We start from the raw sequence: 9430 nt of genomic DNA, 5'->3' as shown, positions 1-9430 counted from the left end.
GCGGTGGCTTTAAGACCCACCTCGCCCTTCTCTTGCCGCCCAGGCTCCGCCCACAGCCGAGCTCCTGGGCGGGGCTCAGCGGCTGGCTCCGCCCACAACCGAGGGGCTGCGGGACCTGAAGGCGGAGGGAGGAGCGACGCTGGGTTCCTGGGCGGGGCTCTGCAGCAGGCTCCGCCCACAGCCGAGAGGCCGCGGGACCTGCGGCAGAAGGAGGGGCGACGCCGGGCTCCTGGGAGGGGCTCGGCGAGGCGCAAGGCGTCGGCGCCGTGACGTTAGACGTGGCCGTTCGACGCAGCCGCAGTGCCTCCGGGCCCGCTGCGCGGACTCCTCCTCTGTCTTCCGCCCCCTCGGTGTCCGCGGCTGTGGCCGGGGCTGGACCTGGGGCGGCCGAGCTGGAGGGTGCAGGTGTGGGCAGCGCTCCGCGGGCTGTGTCAGGCTTGGCGCTGCTCCTGCCGCCTCCCGGGGCCCTCGGCTGCCCGGGATAGAGGCCGGAGCCCTCCCAGGTGAGGGGCCGGCCTGGCGGCCTGGGGCTGGGCAGCGAGCGCTCTCTCCAGGTCTCGGGACGGATCCTGGTCGGGCTCCGGGAGGGTTGGCTTGGTCGTGGCCGCTGGCGGCGGCTCGTTTCGTGCCTTTTCCGCCTTTGTCTGCGGCGCCGGGACGCGTAGCCGGGTGTCGGGTCTGGGCAAGGCCCGGAAGGGGCGTGCGGCCAGAGGGGTCTGGACGCGGGAGCTGCCCCGCGGTGGTGGACGGCGCGCTGGGCCGCGGCCTCGGCCTCGGCCTGGGCGGGACGCCGGTGGGCTGCGTCGGGGTGAGTGCTGCATGGGATGGGGGCTGCGCCGCGGTGGGGGCTGCGTCGGGGTGGGGGCTGCGTGGGATGGGGGCTTCATGGGGTGGGGGGCTGCATGGGGTGGGGGCTGCGCCGCGGTGGGGGCTGCATGGAGTGGGGCTGCATGGGGTGGGGGCTGCGCCGCGGTGGGGGCTGCGCCGGGGTGGGGGCTGCGTGGGGGCTGCGCCGGGGTGGGGGCTGCATGGGGTGGGGACTGCATGGGGTGGGGATGCATGGGATGGGGGCTGCGCCGGAGTGGGGGCTGCGTCGGGGTGGGGGCTGCGCCGGGGTGGGGGCTGCGTGGGGGCTGCGCCGGGGTGGGGGCTGCATGGTGTGGGGGCTGCGCCGGGATGGGGGCTGCGCCGCGGTGGGGGCTGCATGGGGTGGGGGCTGCATGGGGTGGGGGCTGCGCCGCGGTGGGGGCTGCGCCGGGGTGGGGGCTGCATGGGGTGGGGGCTGCGCCACTCTGCTGGGGAAAAAACTTCTGTCAACGGAAACCGTGTTCTTTGGTCAGAGGTGAAGGGAGGTTGATTTTCCTTCCGCGAGTTTCAGTGTCCTTATTTTTGGCATTAGAAAGACAGAGGCGTCTGTTGAGGGGCAGGGGTTCTTTTAAATTTCCTTTGTCTGAAAATCGTGAGTTTTACAGTGTCCAGGCCTGTATGTTGCCCCGGTTTTCTGTGGTTGTTTTCACACCTAGCATAGTAACAAAGCTGACTTATTCTCAGTTAACTAGACGGAGGATACAAATAGACGAATTGACCAGAACATTTATTTTATATACCTATCGAATGGTACAGGTTTTGTGGACATAATATGATCTCATTTTATCATCCTAGCAATCCTATCATGTAATGTCTATTAATACTCACATTTTATCCAAGAAGGAACCAGCTTCTAAAATAAGAGGCCTGGGGCTCTAAAGTAACTTGCTGCAGGTCAGAGCTGTGATTCAGATCAGTAACCTAATGCTGGCTCACTGACCCCAAGTCCTCTGTGCTGCCTCCCAAGCGTCTTGAGAGTTTGCCACACGATTTTCATAAACACCTGTTTCATTTGATGAAACGTGGGCCAGGTGCTGTAACTAGGAAGCAAACTCAGGCACCATCCGTGTCAGCAAGGACCCTCCAGTTTGAGAGAACAAATTTCCCAGGGCCTCAATTTGGGGGTGTTAGAAAGCCAGGGTTCACTGGAACCCTCTGGCTGTGAAACCCAATCTCTTTCCATAATTACAGTGATTTTGAAACCCTTGGAAGGCCATAGATTGGGAATTGTGGTCTTATTCTAGATTTTACAGCTTTTCTTTGGAATTTTTAAAGAAGGAATGTGATGATGTAAAAGTGTTCCCTTGTGTATGTGTGAAATTAAATAATTTGATTTGATGTGATAACACTGCTAATAAAACCAGAATAACTCGTATGATTCATTAAAATGTATGTATTTTTAAGGTTTGTTAAGATGAAACACTAAAATGGCCTGCTGAAGATAAGGAAAAGGAAAAACAGCATTATGGACTTTGAAAAAAGACTTGTGTAACTATTTTTGCCTAAGTTTTTAAAAAATCACAGTTTAGTAATTTAGCTATTTAGCATTAAACACATGGTAAATGTTTGTATTTATAATACATCTTTTTTGTTATTTTAGTTAATAAAGCAAGGTACTCTACTAGGGCTACTTTAAGTACAGTGAGAAACTAGGAATGTTATAAACTTCATTTTGGCATACTGTTTTTCATGTTAAAGGTAGTGGCAGAATTTCAAGTTTTCATGAGATGTTAGTGAAGTTAGTTCTTTAATTTGAGAAGATGTTGGGGAACTTATATAGGAAAAATGGCAGTGACATGGCCAGTCATTCAGTGGACTGGATGGTGAATTAGAGGGAGGTGAATTTAGAAGCATGGTCATCAGTTAGAGGCTATTGCAATAATTTAGGTGGAAAATTAGAACCAGAATTAAAGCAGTGCAAACAGGAATTACCAGATGGAGATGGATTAGTTAGATGTGAAGGAGGTTGGATAGGGTTTAATGGAGTCGGAGTGATTTCTAGGTGCATAATTAATGTTTAATAAATATTGTGGAATTAATAAAACACATTTTCTGGTATTTGACTTGGGAAACAGTGGATTCTGAGGCTATTAAGTGAGATAGGAATAAAGGAAGAGGAGTAAATTGGGGAACATGGATGTAGAAGAAGAGTTCAGTTTGGGGTTGTTTGAGGCATGTGTGACTTTCAAGAAATATTACTAGGCAGTTGTTGTATGTTGGGTCTGAGTTAAGGAAGACCCAGCTTCAGCTGTAAATTTTGAGTCACAGTTTATAAATGATAATCATAAGCAATGGAAATGGATGAGATCACCTAGGGAGATAACAGAAGAGAAGTGAAGATAGGGAACACTAAAATTTAAGGGTTAGGTGAAGGAAAAACATTCCTCAAAGGAGGAGAGGCCAGGGAAGTAAGAGAAAACCAAGACAATCAGAAAAGACCGTGGATGAAATGAATTTGGAGAAAAGGAATGAGTATTAGATATTTTTGAGATGTCCATTAAAACCAGGATAGGAAATTTTCCTACTGGACATGTCGGTGAGGAAACCTTGGTTGGCCTGAGCAGGAACGCCTTTACAGATGGAATCAGGAGATGGAGCAGTGCCCTTTACTCTTTCAGGAAGTTTGGTTGTAAATGGGATAGAGAAGGGACAGTTAGAGATAGGAGTTTGAGAGAGGGTGTTTGTTGTTTTAAAAGCATGAGCAGTATGAACATATTTACAATAACTATTTGCTGAGTATAAAAAACCAGCAGAAAGAATTTGAAAACATAAGAATGAGGGAGCATAATTGGTGAAGTTAAATCTCTGATTAAGGGATGTAATACAAGGGTACATACAGGTCAAGGGTACTTTCGATAGACTTCTGAGATTGGAGGGAAGGAGGGAATAAGGATTATGAATGATAAATTTATAAGAGGCAGAGTAGAGGTTGCCCTGTAGAATCCATTCAAAAGACTCCTATTTAAGGTAGAAAGAGAAAGTGGTTCACTTACGTGCTTGGTATGTTTCTAGACCCCTGATTTTTGGTAAGGGAGATAAGAATAAGGGTGATTTAGTTTAAAATGGCAGGTATAAACCATTGGTGTAGAGATACCTTGACAATTTTCATACCTTGTATTAGTTATCTATTGCTCAGTAACAAATTACCACTAAATGTGGTGGGTTAAAACAATGGGCATTTGTTATCTCAGAGTTTGCATGAGTCAGGAATATGGGAGTGACTAAACTGAGTTCTTCAGTGCCCGTCTCTCATGAGGTTGTAAGCCAAGATGCTGGCTGGAACTGCAGTCTTCTGGGGACTCAGCTGTGGCTGGAGGACTTGCATCCATGATGGTTCATTCACTTCCTCGGTTCCTTAGCATGTGGACCTTCTCTGTATTGCTTCACCAGGCAGCTAACTTCTCCAGGAGCCACTGATCCATGAGATGGAGCAAAGAGGAAGCTGCTTTGCCATTTTGACCTAGTCTCACGCAGTGATTTTTGCTATATTCTTTTGGAATTCGGTCTCACCCACACTTGAGAGGTGAATTAAGCTCTACCTCTTGAAAGAGACTTAAACAATTTTTGGACATATATTTAAAACCACCACACACCTTCTATTGTCAGGTCTATTTGGGGGGCAAATGAGCTCTTTAAAAATATGTAAATAGCTTTAATGTCCAGGAGGTGAAGATGAGGTGCAGAAATGTGGGGAGGTGGTTCAGTCAGATTTGGTTCATTTTTACAGTGTGGCCTCTTTTACCACTGATTATGCTCTCTAGCTTGATGTATTCCCCTTCTGTTTATTCAAAGAAGAAGGATTGCTGATCTTTTATTTAATGGAGAATTTAATAGAAGGTCAAGGTCCTTTTAGGGGAAAAAAATGTCATGTTGGGAAAATAAGATTTTTTTCTACCAAAATATGCATTTTAGTAGCATTTCTGTTAGTTCCAAAACCAGAACTCTAGAACTGGAGGAAAGAACTCACTTTTCATGAAAAGCCATGAGGACTAAGAGATAATTACCGATTGATTCCATCAACATACATGTGAGCAGCAATATAACATAGACCTCTGGAGCCAATCGGTCTTTAAATCCCAAGTTTTTGCTGTATCATAGCTGTGTCTGTGCCCACTCGGGCACATTGTTTAGCTTCTCAACACCATGGTTTTCTCGTTTGTAAAATGGAGAATTGTAGTTGGGGAGTTTCTTGCATCCATGAGATGAGTAAAAGCACGTAAAGTGTTTAGAATACTGCCTGGCACATAGCAAGCAATGAATAAATTTTAGCCATTATTATGGTAACTGTATTTCACCATTTTAATTGTGAGTTAATGCTATGAAAGGAAAATTTGAAAAAGTGAGATAATATTGACCAAAACATTTAGTCTATACTTTAGACTATGCCTTATTGTAAATTGTCAGTTTTTATGCATATAAAAAATATATTTATGTCTAACTCCATCTCCATTTAAAATACTGTGCCAAACATCACCAGTAGTATTATACAGGTTATAGCCCCTTAAAACTTTTTGAAGTAGCCTTTTTTCTGTTGTACTAACATTAAGTTCAGTTTCAGTTGTAGCAATATTCTCAACTCAAAGGTACTGGCTATTAAATGGTTATGTTTGGCTCTCAGCATAATAAAATACTAACAAAAATATTTTTTTCTGAACTTAATATGATGAACATAGTCACTTTCTTCCTCCCTCTCTCCCAAGTCCCAAAACCCTATTTTACTGAATGAGTAGTTTGGATATTTATTTAGTGGGTGGTGTTTTCTGACTGGAGTGGCTTGAGGGAAGCTTAAGGACCAGATGGGAAAATGGGAATAGTTTTATTACAAGAAACCTTCTTTAGAATTTTACTGCGCTGCTGCTAGCTTTTTAGCGTTATACCTTTTGGATTATTTTAAATAAAAATGAAAATGGTATATTGCATTCTTGATTAAAAGCAACTTGGAGAGTGTGTTTACTGGCTAATACAAAATGAAAATGAAACCCTATCACAAATCAGTTTATGGGATGTAGAAGTGGGAGGATTAAATCTTTCATTCATTGTAATTTCTGTTAATATCTTGTTACTACTTTCCATGTTAAGGAATCTGCTGAGGGTAGTATTTAGTTCTGGTTAACTATTAGAAAAGAGTAGTGTGTAAAAATTTGGTTTTTATTCTAGATTTGGAGAGGTTGGAGTTAGCTCTCTTTTCTCTTTTGGTAGATATATTTTCTGCAGATTTTTAAGAAATATTTTGCTTTTAATAAGGATTTTGGTGAACCAGCATACATTTCTGGCTATAGAGTGTGGTGTGCTAATGTTCGGCATTTTTGTTAGATGATTAACTTAGATGCTTAAAAATTCTCTATATAAAATGACGGAACTAGTTTGTAGCTTAATGATGTTATAGTGTTTAAATTGGCAGTTGACATAACTGAATATCTCTTTTGCAACAGTTGCCTGGTAGCTAGTGTGCTTTGTCTCTGAGACAAAGTGGCTTGCCTCTGAGAATCATCCTCCCTGGTATTTGTAGAATTGCGTTATTGATGTTAACTTAATGTATTGTTGATTGTTGTTTATGCCCACTCACTTCTTTTGTTTGTAAAATCTTATTATTATTTAAGTGTGTGTGTGTGTATTCTCTTGTATATTGTGTAAAGAATGAGAAACATTTTAATCATGGTTTACTGCATTTTATTGTTTTTAGCTTTTACCTTTATTTGTTGAACTGTTTTTTTTCTTTTAATACATTAATAATAGTAGCTTAGCTACCACTGCTATAAATGTTACTTCTTAAGTACTGTGCTTGGAGTTTTATGTTTGTTCTGTGTTTTTAATGCTTTTAGCATCTCCTCAAGGAAGGGATGGCCATTTTACAAGAAGGAAACAGAGGCTCATTGAGATTCGCTAACTTGCTGAAGCTGTTTCACAGCTAAGAAAGGAATAAAATGAGCTTTCCATTTCCAGGATACCAGACTATTTCTATTATTTCTGATTGAATGTTATTTTATAACTTATGTCTATTGTGTTTTATAGTTAGTTGACAGGTGAAACTGTTTGTTGAATATAGTATCCCAGTATTGAAAGGGACCTGAACTGACTCTTTCTAGGTAGAGAGGATTATACCTAATCTGTTTGATCCTAAAGATGATTGCCTATTTTATGTACTTTTTGAACAGAATAGGAAATTAATATAATTTTACTTTATCTACACATAACCGTCCTGGTCAAAATTATAGCAGTGGCTAAATTTGTTTTGTAGCCCACTGTCTTCTTTTTCAAGGTTTTTACATCCCCTGCAATCTCAGGCCTTTTGAGATATTCCTAGGTCTTCTTGTTAATGAGAAAAGTAATCTAATGAATTAATTTACACTAATAACACTGATATAATAATGGGAGCTATTTTTGAAATTCTCTAAAGATATATTTGCATTTTAAAAGAGAGTATTGGTTGGTACTCTGTTTAAAGGAAAGAATTGTGGAATTTCAGGCCTTGTAGTGTCCTGATGTATAAAATGTTTTAGTCAAAGAATGCCTTTCAAATCACTGCAAGATTAACGGGTATTGCCAAACTCTGTACATCCTAGTACTATCTCAGATGTATAAAGTTTACATATATCCTTTTATTTATTTATTTATTTTTTGCCTGGGTAGGCACTAGTAATTGAACCCGGGTCTCCGGCAAGGCGGGTGATAACTCTGCTACTGTGCCACCATTGCCTGCCCTGTATGTATCTTTTATGTGAGAGGTTCAGTTGCGTTAGTCATGTCTGTATTTTGTATAGTTTATATGTGTAGCATCATGGAGTTGGAAGGAGCATGACAAACTCAGTGTTCAGACTACCTGGGTCATTTTAGAAACAGTTCAAGAGAATAAAACATTCATTGAAAATTCATTTTGTATAAAAGCGTTATGATCTGATCTGAGCTTTATTTTATTTTGGGTATTATGCTCTAGGTTAGATAAGCAATTCATCCAGGCACTTCCTCTATGGTGGTATTCCTTTGAGATTTTGGGTTTGTTACCTGGTTTCTTAATTGTTGTGGAAACAGTAGGAGGAGATAAGGAGATAAGTGATTTTGAAATTGAGAACCCTTCAAAGGTGTCTCAGGATAATTTTTTATAGGTGTGCAGAAACCATATAATTTGTTATGGGTGTGCAGAAACCAAATAGTAGCTGAAAAGTTTTTAAATAAGTGTATATTCTGCAATAGTTAATGTAGATGAGTTATATTTGGCCTATGAGTAAGAAGTGCAGACGTGATTATACAAACAGTGCATAATTGACAGAATTTTTAGTATACAGTAATGCTCCTAATAGGTTCTTAATCATGATGATTAAAATATTGTGAATGTTGATCAAGTTCAAAGGGAAACTATAAATAAATAAATTTGATTTATTTTCCAATCCTCAAAATACAGAGAGTTTCCTTCATAGAAAAGGAACTGTGATTAAATTCAGGGAACTTCAATATAATGGTTTGAAAATATGTGACTAACCTTTATACAAAGAATTGTGTTTTCATTGTTACACACGAGGAATTTGCATATGATTAAATTTTTTTCTCTCAGATTTGTCCTGAATATCCTCTTCACTTCTTAAACTCAAGCAATGAAAATCAAATTTTCCTGAGGGTGAGAAAGATCATTTTCATCTCTTTGGTCCTAAATACATTGTAACTACTTGCTTCTCTTTGGCAATAGCTCATAATTGTGCACTTTTCATAATGATGCATTTATTTCGTTCAGTTATGAGGGAAATATTTATTAGAGAGACTGTAGTATACAAGAAACTTTCTTGGGTACTGCACATTCAAATAATAGGGCAAGCCCATCCTTAAGGAGCAGCAGTCTACAGGGGATGACAGATTTTTAAACTGATAATTACAGCATAGTATGATAAGTGCTAAAATATAGGTAATTATTCAAACACCATTTTCTATATTGTCAGACAGTCTACTCAATATTAGTGTAAATTCCGTAGCTCTTACACTTGATACTCAGAACTCCTTAGCTATATGGTAGAATTTTTAAGCTCAGTAAGTATTTATTGAATGAATAAGCAAAAATAACCCCACGTTGTCATGCACTCTTACTTTGTCACTCCACGTAAAATCCCATGACAGTTCCAGAGAAAGCCATGGTTCTTCATAACGAGGTCTTCTCAGGTTATATGTAATATTGTATAGACATAATCCAGTTTCAGTCTGATACAGGAAAACCTTATTTCTCCATTCTTTGGATTCTGGAATGCTGGAACAAATCCCATAGAGTATGTTGGGTAGCTGATGGCTGGGGGTAAGCGGCCGTACTGATCAAGCACACAGACACAGAGCACACAGTCATGAAGAAACGACTCAGGAGACAACCCTCAGGGATGAGTGGAAGGCGTCCGCTTTATTGAGGAAGTGCACAGGCTTATATAGGCTGGGAGCATGCAGGGACACGTGTCAGACGGGGATTGGTGGCCGTTGTTGCTAGGGCGGAGGGCAGATTTAAGGTTAGCGCTTTTGGCGCGAACCACCGCCAGTTCCGGGAAGAAAGCCGGTCGCGGGTTAGGCCATTTTGTGTTGCCTTCATCAGCCA

General features: G+C 42.0%; 1 protein-coding gene across 9 annotated transcripts in view; it reads left to right on the top strand.

Annotated features, from left to right (window-relative positions):
* The first annotated feature begins 298 nt into the window (after positions 1 to 298).
* BLTP1 (bridge-like lipid transfer protein family member 1) overlaps positions 299 to 9430 on the top strand; it is a 235966-nt gene continuing 226834 nt past the window's right edge. For 7 of the 9 annotated variants that reach the window (XM_077140145.1, XM_077140146.1, XM_077140147.1 and 4 more), the window contains exon 1: positions 405 to 503. The gene's annotated coding sequence lies outside the window, so the exon portion shown is untranslated. Of the gene's footprint in view, positions 504 to 9430 lie in introns of all 9 variants that reach the window. The other 2 variants (XM_077140153.1, XM_077140154.1) reach the window with 2 other exon arrangements.

This window comes from Tamandua tetradactyla, chromosome 22 (genome assembly GCF_023851605.1).
Source record: "Tamandua tetradactyla isolate mTamTet1 chromosome 22, mTamTet1.pri, whole genome shotgun sequence".
Taxonomy (NCBI): Eukaryota; Metazoa; Chordata; class Mammalia; order Pilosa; family Myrmecophagidae; genus Tamandua; species Tamandua tetradactyla.
This window is presented reverse-complemented; position numbering and strand designations above follow the sequence as displayed.